At 50.9% G+C, this 13289-nt stretch overlaps 1 protein-coding gene across 3 annotated transcripts in view; it reads right to left on the bottom strand.

Annotated features, from left to right (window-relative positions):
• Window positions 1–13289, bottom strand: part of STK35 (serine/threonine kinase 35) — an 83083-nt gene that overhangs the window by 27462 nt on the left and 42332 nt on the right. Inside the window, exons 4-5 of one of the 3 annotated variants that reach the window (XR_004668244.3) lie at window positions 7099–7388; window positions 2616–6996 (exon numbers count right to left, since the gene is read on the bottom strand). The exons of 1 other annotated variant lie outside the window; for it this stretch is intronic. The gene's annotated coding sequence lies outside the window, so the exon portion shown is untranslated. Of the gene's footprint in view, window positions 1–2615; window positions 7389–13289 lie in introns of those variants that run through there. One more of the 3 variants, XM_003821279.7, reaches the window with a different exon arrangement.

Genomic DNA, 13289 nt, shown 5'->3' with positions numbered 1-13289 from the left:
AGGGTGAGGGCGCCATGCCCACCACGCCTCAGAACAATGGGTGGTGAGCAGTCTGTCAGGGGGCACTGCAGGCTGAGGGGCTGTGGCATGGCCTGGAGAGGGGCAGGCTCAGGTCAGGCAACAGGGTGGACTGAGTGTGGCCCTTTAGACCTCGCCTCTTCCAAAAGTCTCCCCAAGGGCCCTTGGGTTGCAATGGGGCCTTCTCCACGCTCCACAGCCCCTGGAGCTTCCCTCTCTGTTATACCTGGCATGCTATGAGGATGTACCTGTCTTCTGACTCCCCTTCCGTGGGCCAGGAGCTCCTTGCTGGCAAGGCCTGTCTGACTCAGAGCACTGAGTAGGTGGCTGGGAGTGGGTATTAATCCAACGACTACGGCAGAGGCTGGAGCTGGACAGCCAGCAGCGGCTTAGGAGAGGAAGATCAGTGAGGGCCCGGATGTCTAGCTTCTTCCACTGGCACGGACACTGGCCTGGTTCTGTATTCCAGATCCTTCCCTCCAGGGCCTGGGTGACACACCTCAGATCTTGTATTACAGTGATACATCCCACGTTCCTCACCACTCATCTTTGAACCCTGCCTTAACTCTGTAGGACACAGGGAAAGGAGATGCTCACTGAAGGGGTGCCCGCCAAACATTTTGCAGGAAAAATCTTTAGTCCTGCGAAGTGAGTATTTATACTTTGTAAATGAGAAAATAAAGTCAGAAAGGTGATCTGCCTCAAAGAGCCAGTAAAGATCAGAGCCTGTTTGTGTTCTTTATACCCTCCTAGGCACAGGCTATGCCCCCAGCAGTTGCTGGATGCATCAGTGTCTGGGTCAAGAGTCTAAAGCATCTACTGCCTATTCTCCCCTTATCCGCTATTAACCCGTAGTACAATGGCGTAGACCTAGCCTATAACAACTTGTGACCACTTTACACCCACTCAATTGACTACAATAACAAAGACAATATAGCAAAAATGTGGGGCAACAGGAACCCTAGTGCATTGCCGGTGGGAATGGACAACGGTGCAGCCACTCCGGAAAAGCCTGGCAGGTCCCAAAACACTAAACAGTGATTATATGACCCAGCAATTCCACTGCTTGGTATATACCCAAGGAAATGAAAAACATGGAAGGACTGGGAAGTGACTGCCAGCAGGCATGGATTTTTTTTTTTTCTTTTGAGGAGATGTTCCGGTATTAGCTAGTGTAATGGCTGCCCAACTCTGTACATGTACTAAAAACCACTGAATTGCACTCTTCAGAAGGATGAGTTCTCTCAAAAAATCTGTTAATAAGAAAACAAATTTGTGGGCTGTCCTGCAAGCTCCAGGTTATCGCCCAGGCTAAGGACACAAGTATCCTTTTCTGGAAGCCCCATCCCCAGCAGCCACTGGACACCAACTCTTGGGCTCAGAATGTAGCTTATTCACTCGCAGATTAGGCAAGCCAGTCTTCTCTCTTCCTCTTACACATTCCTAAGTCCTGACTGCATCCTCCTGCAGGAGTTGTATTTTTCCTGGGTTCCCCGGGTCTCCCTGGGACAGCCCCTGAATGATGGGCTCCACAGTTAACACCAACCCTCACCAGACTGGGCAGCCTCACCAAGGCTGCACGATGCCAGGAGTTGGGGCTTAGTGCTCAGCAGACTCCGGGAGAATCCCAAACCTGTCTCTTTGGGAAAATCAAAAAACCCTTTCAGTGCCTACTATGTGCTGGGCCCAACATTAGGTTCTTATTTAGCCTGCAACTTGTCTGAAGGTAGCTGTCATCACCCCCACTTTCGTTGAGGAAGTAGATGTTCAGCGAGGCTCAGTTACCTGTCCCGGCTGGCAAGTGGCGGGAGCTCTTTCCCCAGCCCGCCTGGCACTCACCCAGCAGTCTTGATTTCTCTGGGTTTTAGTTCTCTTATGCGTAGAGGAGCACACATCACACCTGCTATGCAGTACGATGGTCACAAAAATATGTGGCTTTTCATAAATTCCAGTCCCTGGTCCTCACGGAATGTGGCTTTTGTTGGCCCAGGCAGAAAGGGAGATGGACTATGTGCTCTTTTTCCCATTCCCAGCCCAACCAAGATGGCCTGGCTTGATTGGACCCCTTTGCTTTTTGGACACGGGTGCTACCAACCTCAGGCCACTGAGCTGACCTCTGACCTCTCATGGAACCGACCTCTCTGCTGAAATTTTCCAAAACTTGATCCTTACACCCTTACTGCTGCGGTATGGAGACCCCCCCTTTTTAGCTCTTTGTTAAAACTCTCTCAAAGGCAGAACTTGCAGAACCACAGGGTTGGGGGTTGAGGGGGCTTCTGAGATGTCTGGAGGAGGGGCCCACAATGTTTGCTTAGGCCCCGGACCCCCTGGAAGGGCAGACTAGGCTTAGTTTGGATCCAGGATCCCCCAGTGGCAGCTGCACGATTTCAGATAGCTTCCTGCACTTCCAAGTGCTGGTTTCTCAGGTGTAGAATGGGAAGGTCAGTCAAAGGCCATCAGGCTGCTTCTTCAAGCACGGGGACATGGAAACGGCCAAGGATCCTTCTCTCCCACCACCCACCAGCTGGGATAGGGGGCTGCAGCATGGGCTGGCCTTGCCACCCTCCCAAACAGGGGCAACAAACCACAAAACACTCTTTTTCAAATCACATATGGCTTCTTTGACCCCATCAAATAACTTTATTCACACAAACGTCCCTTAATTTACAAAGCCTCAGTCATTCATACACATTAGGGGATCCACAGTGTTCAAGGAACTTAAATATAATGTATCATACCAACCCAAGTAAACCAAGTACAAAAAATATTCATATAAAGTTGTTCACACGTAGGTCCTAGATTACCAGCTTCTGTGCAAAAAAAGGAAATGAAGAAAAATAGATTTCTTAACTAGTATTGGAAACTAACTTTGTGCCTGGCTTAAAACCTCCCTCACGCTCGTCTGTCCCACACAAATGTTTAAGAAGTCACTGCAATGTACTCCCCGGCTCTGATGAAAAGAAGCCCCTGGCACAAAAGATTCCAGTGCCCCTGAAGAGGCTCCCTTCCTCCTGTGAGCTCTCCTAGAAAACCACCGGGGCGGCCTCCCTGCTGATACCATCTATAACCTTAGGGGGCCCTCGGGCAGGCAACGGCAGTGGACTCATCTCGGTGATGGCTGTAGATGCTAACACTGGCCAATTCAATGCCACACCTACTGGTTACCCTTTGAGGGCATTTCTCCAGACAGAAGCCCCTTGAAGCCTAGGTAGGGCAGGATCAGAGATACACCCATGTTGTCTCGAAGGCTGTGCCACAGCCCAGTATGACAGCTTGGCAGAGCCAGTATCTCTGGACTTCTGCCTCCAAAACCCAGTGGCCTGAAGAGCTAAAAAATGTCAGCGTGGCTCTTCCAAGGTTGCCAGGGCCGAGACTGCCAGGAGCTACGTCTGTCTGGGGGCTGCCAGACAGGCCTAGGAGGGAAAACCAGCCAAGGGGAGGGATAGTCTGAGACCAACCTAGAGTAAGTGCCACCAGCGCCCCCAGATGTTGGGGGAAGAGGGGCGTATGGGCAGGATGGAAAGTGGGAGCTGCACTTGGTGGGCAGGGCTGGAAGGAGCCATATGGAACCAGGCAAGGGCAGAACGTTAGGGTCCCTCCTTAGGGGGTGGCAGCCTGACTCCTGCTTTTCTAAGTTTCCAAAAGATACCCCAAGGCTAAAACCCAGACATCCATCCTATTAGGATGTCTTCTAAGAAGGTAAACAGCTAACAGCATAAAAAGAAAATTCCCGCAATGCCAGCTCTTTTCCTTCTCTTAGAAAAAGATTCAAGCAAAAGTCATCATCTTATTGCTCCAAACACTGGTTTTCTAGGCTAGGAGACAACTGATATGTTAAGGAGCTGAGATCTTGGAGGAAGGGAATGTGGAGGTGGGGAATGTGCAGGGCGAGGAGGCCGCAGGGAAGGCGGGGAGTGGTCCTAGCACCACAGGGTTGGGAGCAGAGGGAGCGGAGGGCGTTTGCCCCTGCCCCGGGCATCTCTGCCCTCATTCGCTCTGGGGCCCCCCTGGCAGTGCCACTAAGGAGGCCAGGCCCTGTCCAGAGTCAAATCTCCACTCAGTGTTGGGTGTTTCTCCTCTGGCTGTAAACAGGGTGTTTCTTAAGTAAACATTTAATATACTCCCTCAGAAAGGCAGCCACAGGGGCAAACTATGTCCAGGTGGGAGGAAAAAAATTCCCATTCTCCTGACCCAATGCCTCTGGGATGAGACGAGGCTAAGGCCTGCAACCTTAGTCCCCAGTGCCCAGAGAAGGTTCAGACGGGGCCAGTCTCGAATGAACAGACTGAGGCATCCTCCTGGCTAGAGGTAAGAGGCAGAGAGTGTGCACCTGTCCAAAGCACAGTTTTTCTGTCCTGGGCTATAGCTGCGAGTGAGTGCCCTGGTGGTGGTGGGGAGATGTGGACCTGGCTACAGCCCTCAGGAAGAGGGTGTTGGGGGTGAGAGGGTGATCCCTCCCCCGTGGCTCTCTGGGAATGAGAGAGAGAGTGAAAGAGCAAGTGACAGAGGACACAGATAGGGAGAAAGAAGCCATGCACTTCCAGCTGAGCCAGGAGGCCTGGCCAGGGGAGGACAATGGAATAAGGCACTACGATCTGTCCTGCTGATTCTTCTGACGGGAAAACCAAGTTCAGATCCCTAACAGCCGAGGTCAAGAGTCCCCCTCCAAAGGGCTATCCTTGCCACAGAGCCGAGGAGAACAAGTGACTGCCGTTTGCAGGTGTGAATACTACTAGAACTTGGGCAGGTCCTACAAACTTGGTGGTGTTGAGGTGATGCACCAGAGAGCTGCTGGCAGCCTGAGACCCAGTGAAGACGCAGGAGGGGGGACGTGACAGTGAGTGGAAGCTGATCCACAAGGGGACAGTGGAGAGTGGCACTGAAACTACAGGTGCTACCCGGGGCTGAGCCACGGCCAGGTCTCTCACCACGGCGGAGCCCGCTGAGTGCCTGAGGTGGGCAAGTGTTTGAGAAAGCAGGGGAGGGATAAGAAGCAGGGGCAGGCACTTGGGGCGAAAACGCTGGCCTGCATTTATGCTATGGAAAGAGGTCGTGCCACTAAGCAAGAACTGGAAGATGAGGGGGCATGGAGGCTGGCGACCCCTACCAGGCTGCCCACCTGTCACCTACAGGGGTGCTGTTTCTTGCTACTCTGATAGCAAGAAAAATAACAAAGGGGGAGCACGATGGCTCCAAGAACTTTTTAGTTAGAGCTACGAGACCTGGGGAGGGAAGAAAAAGAAAATAAGGGGCTCATTAGGCTGGAGCCTCACTAGGGAATGTTACAGTGTGGGCTGCAGCCAGGGAGAGGGGGGTGCTGGGTTTGGGGACTGTTTTTGCCCATTTGCTCATGTACAGAGAGACAGCTGCCCCCAAGGAAAGGCAGGGTGGCGGGCAGAAAAGGAACGGTGTACTGCAATTATAGGGGATGCTGCTGTTCCCACCCTCTCGGATACAACTCAGTGCACTCAGGAGGCTGCCTGAGAAGTCAGAGACAGGAGAGACAGGCAGTCACAATGGGTTTTGGCTTAGGAAGGGAAGGGCCTGGTTATCACTGTGGGATCCTGCTAACAGCAGCCAACCTTCTGCTCACAAGGAAGAAAGTTTGGTGTTGAGGGGGGTGAGAGAAGGCTGAAAGAATGTGAGCAAACATATTGCTGAGCCTGGCCTGATGCACTGTTCTCTCCCAAATTCTCAGGGCCAAAGGATTGCTGCTTAGCAGGTAAAAGCCCCTGCCTTGGTCACATAGAAACGGAAATGCCCGCCAACCGTCTCCCCTATCAATCCTATGCTGGTTTAGGTGAAACAGAAAACAAAAATGAACACAAAATGATTCCCTTCCCCCTCCCCAGTGGCCCTATACTATTTGGCCATAATGGGGTGAAAAGCCTTCGGAGTGGCCAGGCGCGTCCAGACAGAGGGACAACACAAGAGCATGGCCCCTTCTTGCAGGGGGAGAACAGATGGGCTCAGAGCAGCAGCCCAGGGGGAGGGAAGCTTCCCCTAGGGAGGTGCGAGAGTGTCGCTGGAGAGTGCAAGGATGGCTGCAGCAGACAGGCATGGGTGGCGGGGCTGAAGTGTTATGGCTGGGGAAGCCTGAAGGTGGCGAGCCCACAAATGGGCCCCTAACGCTGCAGGGGGTCTACCCAGTTCCACGACACCTCCCTGCTCTGGGCAGGTCCGCTGTTTTCCCATTGGATACGTCTATACTGAGGGCAGGCACCTAACAGTAAGTCTCCAGGGGTGAGGGAAATGGCGCTTGACAGTGTGTGTCACTGCATATGACACCATGGACCCCGGCACACAGGGCACGCCCTTCACTGTGAGAACACGACAACGGCAGCCAGTTCAGGACACCCTGTTATCATGGCAAAGTCACAACCAGATCTTAGGGCCTCAGGCCGTCTCTGTGACACCTGGACACTATGGGACACATCTGGGAAGATGACAATCCAGGAGGCAGTTAGGTGAGAAGCGCTGACCTCACGGCAGTGACAGATGCCTGCTGAAGACCCAGCTGTGTTCCACACAAGAGTTTGGCACAACAGTTTTTCCCAACAGAAAGGCAGGGATGGCTGCTCCACCGCCAGCAAGAGCGAGATGGTCGCCCTCCACCCTTACCTCTTAGTTCCCTGCAACACAGGGCAGAAGAGGAATGGATTCCCACCACTGCAAGTCCTGCTGTGGCCTGGGGCTCCCAATAGCTTAAACACAACAAAGCCTGGAGTTGAGACCTTCTTAGTTCTCCTGGCCAACCCCTGGCCTTCCTCTTCCAGGCGGTTCTTCACCTCTGATCATCTCCGAGGCCCAAGGGCTAGCCAGGGCCAGCCCACCAAGGAGTCCAGGAGTTCCTGCATCTGGTAGGGAGGCGTGGCCCAGAGGCCTCCTTGTGTCCTCACGCCCCGTTCCAGAAGAAACCCCCAGATTCCCTATGGGGAGGCAGGCCTTCTCTGGGGAAGTGAGGTGTCGTAAGTAGAACTGAGAAAAGTATAAAGAAGGAAGACAGAGGGAAAGTGAAGGACAACACCAAAAATAGCTCCCTAACCCCTTATAAAAAGTAAAAGTGAAATTTACACATACGCCTTGCCCACTTTGAATTTCTTTAAAGAAATTGGTGCCTGTCCACAGCATTGTGTCCTGCTCTTCTGAAGTCTCAATGGTTTAAATTAAAAAAAAGGAAAGAGGAAAAAAAAAAAAAAAGAAAAGGAAAAAAATAAAGCAAAACTAAAAAGAAGCGGGGAAACCCAAACAAAAGCTTCACATTGCCGGATCCAGCTGTCGGGAGATCGCCAACCGGCCAGGCCACCACCTGTACCCTCTGCCGTCCTCTGGAGGAGACGTGGTGAGACTGTGGGTCCCGAGGAATCGACCTGGAAGACAGAAGGCGGGTAAGGAGGGGACACTGGTCGGCAGGCCTGGGCACCAGCCCTCAACCCAGAGGAACACCGAAGCTGTGTGTGCTGGGGGCTGTGGGGCAGAGCTCTGAAGAGACGGGGTAAATCTAGCTTCGCAACCTCCCTGGTCTTATTCACACATGCTTATTTTTCAGATAGGGAAACTGAGGCTCAGGTTAAGTAACTTACCCAAGGGCACACTGACTAAGGGGCAGACGCTAGCTGGGAACCCAAGCTTGCTGGCTCTAGCTGTCAAACCAATCTTGAACCCTGGCTTCCCCGTACTATTAGGAGCAAGACACCGCAGGGCCCACCCTGGATAGTCTGTCCCCACAGACCTTGCCAGCACTGCTTCCACTCATGCTTTCTTCCCCGCTCTCTGTGACTAATTGTGCTGTTTGTTACAAATGCCACAGCAACCCTCTCTAGGTTCAGTAATCCTGTTTTACAGAAGAGAAGAGTGAAGCTCAGGCCTCTGAGAATCCGAACCAGGCTACCTGCTAAGGTCTTAACACGGGCCAGAATCCCACACCCAGGGGCAGGGCTGGACTGGGCCTGCACTGTCTGCTGCAGTGCACTGTGGGGGTTAAGAACGAGGGCTCTGGAGCCAGAACGGGTAACTGAGTAAACAGGAGCTGCCCCTCGACTGTGGGGGAATTTAAGTCCTCTGTTCCCTGGTCTCATCACCTGTACCTGCGTCACAGGCTATTATGAAGATTAAATGAACGTAAAACCAAGAAGAGTGCCTGATCCTATTAGTGTTGGCTATTATTTGGAAACTGCCTTAGTGCCAGGCCTCAGGAGTAAGACAAGAAGCCTGCCCTTCAGTGGCTTATTCTACTGGAGGCCTAGAATACAAGGGCCCACAGAGATTAGTCTTGGGCAGCCCCCGCTCTGAGCTATCGGATCAGTGCTAAGTATGGCGCTGTCCTGGGCAGGGCGGGCCACCTAGGGCAACAGTGCTCCAGCCTCGTTGCACATGGAATCATCTAGGAGGTTTTTTGAGACAGGGTCTTGCTCTGTCACCCAGGCTGGAGTACAGTGCCTTGATCACAGCTCACTGCAACCTTGAACTCCTGTGCTCTAGTGATCCTCCCACCTCAGCCTCCCGATAGCTGTGACTGCAGGGCACATGCCACCACGCCAGGCTAATTTTTATATTTTTAGTAGAGATGACGTTTTGTCATGTTGTCCAGGCTGGTCTTGAACTCCTGGGCTCAAGTGATCCACCTACCTTGGCCCATCTAGGAGTTTTTAAAGTGCCCGAATGACCAAAGCAGACAAGTCTTTCACCGTGCGTGCAATCCCCCGCTGGCTTCCTTTCTTTTTCAGGCAGAGCCAGCACCGTGGCTGCCATGACTTGCCACCTGTGCGGGCTGACAACACCAGCTCGTTGTCCTCAGCTCCTGGGAAGGGACCTGGCCAGCAGGATAGGACAATATTGGATAATTTACTGCCTGTTGGCCTCAGTTTCTCCCTCTGAGCACTGGGGACTCTTGGTTGAGGTCTGGATGGAATGACTCAGGTTCCTGGCCCACAGCAGGGACAAACACACTCAACGACTCCACCCCTTCCTAGCCAACTGTCCCCAGCCAGAGACTATAAACGTGTTAAATCTGAACAGGCCATGGTTCTCAGCCACGCAACCACTGAAAGTGTTTCTGGCTGGTGAGGGTGCCCCGCACACTGCTGGAGGAGGGGATAAGGCTTCTGGAAGGTAGTCTGGCACTGGTTTTAGGGCTTCAAAGGTGTTTAGATTGGTAGCTCCCTGAAATTCCACTCCTGAAAGCCAAGCTTAACAGATAAACCTAAATATGAAAAGAACTTTATGGATAAAGAAGTTCACTGAAATATTTAAATTACAAGACAATAACTCACAAGTCCAAAAATAAGGATTAAGTAAGCAAATGATCCTTCAACGCACTGATATACTACAGAGGAAATGAGATCATTGCATGACATTTTGAAGATTATGACAAAAGCACTTCCCTGGGGTAGGTGGAAAAGAGTAGGTTACAAAGTTGTGTAGCGCACAGCATGACCATAACTATGTAAAAACACAAACCCCTCAGTGTAGGAAAATCTGACAAGAAATACACCAACATGTTGTGCTTGTTGTGACTAGATTTTCCTCTTCCCTCACTTCTGATTTTTAATAATGAACACACACCAATGTTATATTTTAGTTTTTAATAGGAAAAATAGGGTAATTTAATGAACAAGAAAAGCTGGCAGCTCCAACAGAAAGGTCCAGATATGGGGTCTTGTCTGGACTCTTTCATGCCCAGTGGACAAAGGAGAGCTTCCACACTGCCAAACGGGAGGTTAGACTATGTGACTCCCTGCTCTACTGCCCAGGGAGCGGGTGACCAAGAAAGTGGGTGTGGCTGATCTGGAAAGAAAATACAGGATTTCTCGGGCCCAGTCTTTCACTCTGCTGCTTCTGTTCCTCGGTCTGTTAATTCCCCTCAAAAAAATCCACTTGTGGGTCTTGTATCCCAGTTTTTGACTTGGAAAAAGAAAATCATCATAAACATACTCCCTGATGATTCAGCAGCCATCTCAAACTCCAGCTCTATTTAGCATACCTATTGCTTTCTCTCCGTGCTTTCCGTAGACACAGTAGATCAACCCGAAGATGGGGGAAGAGGGTATTTAGGGTAGGCCCTCACCATCTGAGACATTAAGACCTTGTGAAATACGATGAGAAATTATACAGCCACATGTGATGTGCTAAAATAATCTTTGGGACCAGTTATGACTTTCCAGCATTCCTTTCCTCCCTCCCTGCGGACAATCTCCTGAAAAGGATGCCCATCAGCAGGAAGGTAGCACGTGGCAGCTGAAAAGCAGTGTTGGCAAGGAGGCAGGTTCAGAAACCAGAGGTTCCTTTTTACATAATAAACTAGCAGAACACAGTGTGACTACAGAAGGTCAGACCAACAGCACAGCACTCTGCAAGAACTCCTGAGACACCAGCTTGTAATGACCGCTGTAATCACTGGGTCCCATGCCAGGAAGTGAAGCTGACATTTCCCAAAGGCTCCTCCCTGCTCCCTCTAGCTCTGGCACTGGCTCTGGCCCTCCTGCTGGAAGCCTCAGAACAGCCTACAGGTCTGAGTCTGGTTCTCTCTTGCAGGCACAAAGAAGGAAAATAAGAGGGCTCTCTATTGGGGAGAGGATCTTGGCTTGGGGTTCTTTTCCCGTCTGCCATCACGGAAAGAGCACTTTTCCCAGGGCGCTAACAGCACAGTCAGCTCACCGAAGGCAGTGGAGGCGCTTTCTGTAGCTATGAACAGGAACGGCTCAGAGCACATGGTGCTGAGTTTAAGCACAGACCCTCCCAGGTACTTGTGGGCACAATAAAGGGTGTAGGTCTCAGCCCCAGTGGGCCCTTGGGGAGGCCTTAGGCTTGTGGTGCTTCATCCTAGCAGATGCCACATCTCAGCTCCCTGACCGCTCAGGCTGTGCCTGACTGCCTGGCTACCAGCTTCTACCGGGGCTCTTCTCATTCCTCTCTGTGGAACCCCTACCTCTGACCAGAGCCCACTCCTTGAGGGCAAAAATCACACCTGCTAAGCATAATGAAAAGTGGTGATGTGATAAACCTGCAACTGACATCTGTAGTGCCCTTCCATGATTACTGTGAGGAGGGATTTGGCCAGTTTTCACAAGAAAACAGGCCCAGAGAAATGGAGCAACTTGCCCCACACCAGAGGTGCTGAGCAGTAGAACCAGCAGTTAATCCAAAGTTTTCCAGCTTCACTACCCAAAGTCTCTGCACTATGACAGTCTTCAATCAGTGCTTCCAAAGCCGGCTCGGCAATGGTTCCAGTAGCTTGCACCTGAGATGACCTTGGGGGTGGAAGGTGTCAGTGATCTGGGAAAATGTGCTATGAACCCTTACCTTTCTCATTTCAGCTCTCGGACCAAGTTCTCTCAGTGCACCCCACCTTCTTATTTCTCTGTAACTGGCGTAACAGCAATCACTTATTGAGCAGTCTGTCTGTGCAAGTTCTAACTGTGTTATAGGCAACAACCTCGTAAAGCAACACTGCTTTCCAATCACTGTTAAAGGATCGAGTGTTTTACATCCATTGCCTCATTTCACCCCAGCAACCCTAAGAGGTAGGGGTAATTGTCCCCCTAGTCTTAGAGATGAGAAAACTGAAGCTCAGAGAGAACAGCCTCATAGACAGTAAGTGGTAGAGAAAAGGGTTTAACTCAGGGCAGTCTCACTCCAAAACCCCTGCTTTTGACATGTAACGATGCAAAATCCCTTCCTAGAGAAGACAAGAAGAGTCTTAAGTGGAGTTTAAAACCCATCTAATCCCTTCATTTATAAATAGACTCACTCAGAAAAAAGGCTCATGGAAGGCTTACGTGCCTGTGCACAGGTCTAGTGCTCGGGGGACAAAGGGGGACATGGTGCCAACCAGGCAGTGAACGGTCTTCCAGCAAGCTTCTCTGCCAGTCAGGCAGGTGTCTGGTCTGTTTAAGAAGACTGAGAAACTGAACTACTTTCACGAAGGCCATTAGCAGCTTGGAGAACAGAAGCCTGGGAGATCTGAGGGGAACATGCACAGCAGGATGGGGCTGGAGACAAGGATGGCTCACGTGTTCACCTCCTTCCCCTACTCCTCAGCCTGCAGGCACAGAATACCTTGGTGATTATCCCTTACTCTAAAAGGATGGCCTTCCTACTTTATTAGTGTCAAAATGTCATTACCTTTTGCTTTCTTTTCTAAGACACAGGGTCTCACTCTGTCACCCAAGCTGGAGTACAGTGGCACAACCATAGCTCACTGCAGCATTAAATTCCTGGGCTCAACAACCCTCCTGCCTCAGCCTCCTGAGCAGCTGGGATTATAGGTACATGCCACTACACCTGGCTAGATTTAATTTTTATTTTTGTAGGGACGGGGTCTCATTATGTGGCCCAGGCTGGTCTCAAACTCCTGGCTTCGCTCATGCAATCCTCCTGCCTTGGTCTCCCAAAGTGCTGGGATTATTACAGGCATGAGCTACCATGCCTGGCCTAAAACATCATTTCTTTGATGAAATGATGATGAAAGTAAGTAGGAATGGTTTTAAAAACTGCTTCCCTCCTGGACCTGCCTCCCCAGTTTTTAAAATTGCACCATCTTAGGAAATGTGGAAGTCTGGTAACCACGAGGTTTATCGTCACTCCAGTGCTCTCTCAGGGAAGAGCACAGGCTCTATGGCAGACAGTCCTGGTTCAAATACAAGCTCTGCCATTTACTAGCTACTTCCATGATCTGAGTCTCCTTCTCCTAAACTAGAAAATGGGCATGGAACTCTTTCCTCTTCAGGGGCCTGCTGTGAAGAGTGAAGAATTCCTCAAGTAAATTGCCTGTCATGGCACCTGACCCAGGGTGGGGCATTCAGTAAGATCGATCTTGCTGTCATTCATGTTAATGGTCATTTTGGTTCTTAGGGTATCACAGACTGGGACTTCAAACCCAAAGCCCAATTTTCTCTTTCTATCCTGACTCTCAGATTTAGTTAATAGAAAAGAAAGTCATCCCATTGGCATACTCATAGACTAAGGCACAGTATAAACTCGAAGTGGGGTATTACTGGGTGGCTAGCCAAGAATTCACTCCTACCTAAATTCACCCACAGTCCTGTGTAGTGGCATTATCACCGTAGCTAATGATACCTATGACATGCTAGCTGCCGTGCAAACTGAATATGCAACACCTCATTTGTCCAAAGGACCATGTAAGAATTATCCTCATTTTACAGATGAGCAAACTGAGGCTCAGGTTATTAATTTTCAGCATATCGTGCTGTGGAGCAAGCAGGCCTCACAAGTGCACAGAGGGAAAGTCATCTGTCAGGGTCACAGACGGC

The sequence above is a fragment of the Pan paniscus genome, chromosome 21, assembly GCF_029289425.2.
Source record: "Pan paniscus chromosome 21, NHGRI_mPanPan1-v2.0_pri, whole genome shotgun sequence".
Taxonomy (NCBI): Eukaryota; Metazoa; Chordata; class Mammalia; order Primates; family Hominidae; genus Pan; species Pan paniscus.
The sequence above is the reverse complement of the archived record's forward strand: the minus strand, read 5'-3'. Positions and strand labels throughout refer to the sequence as shown.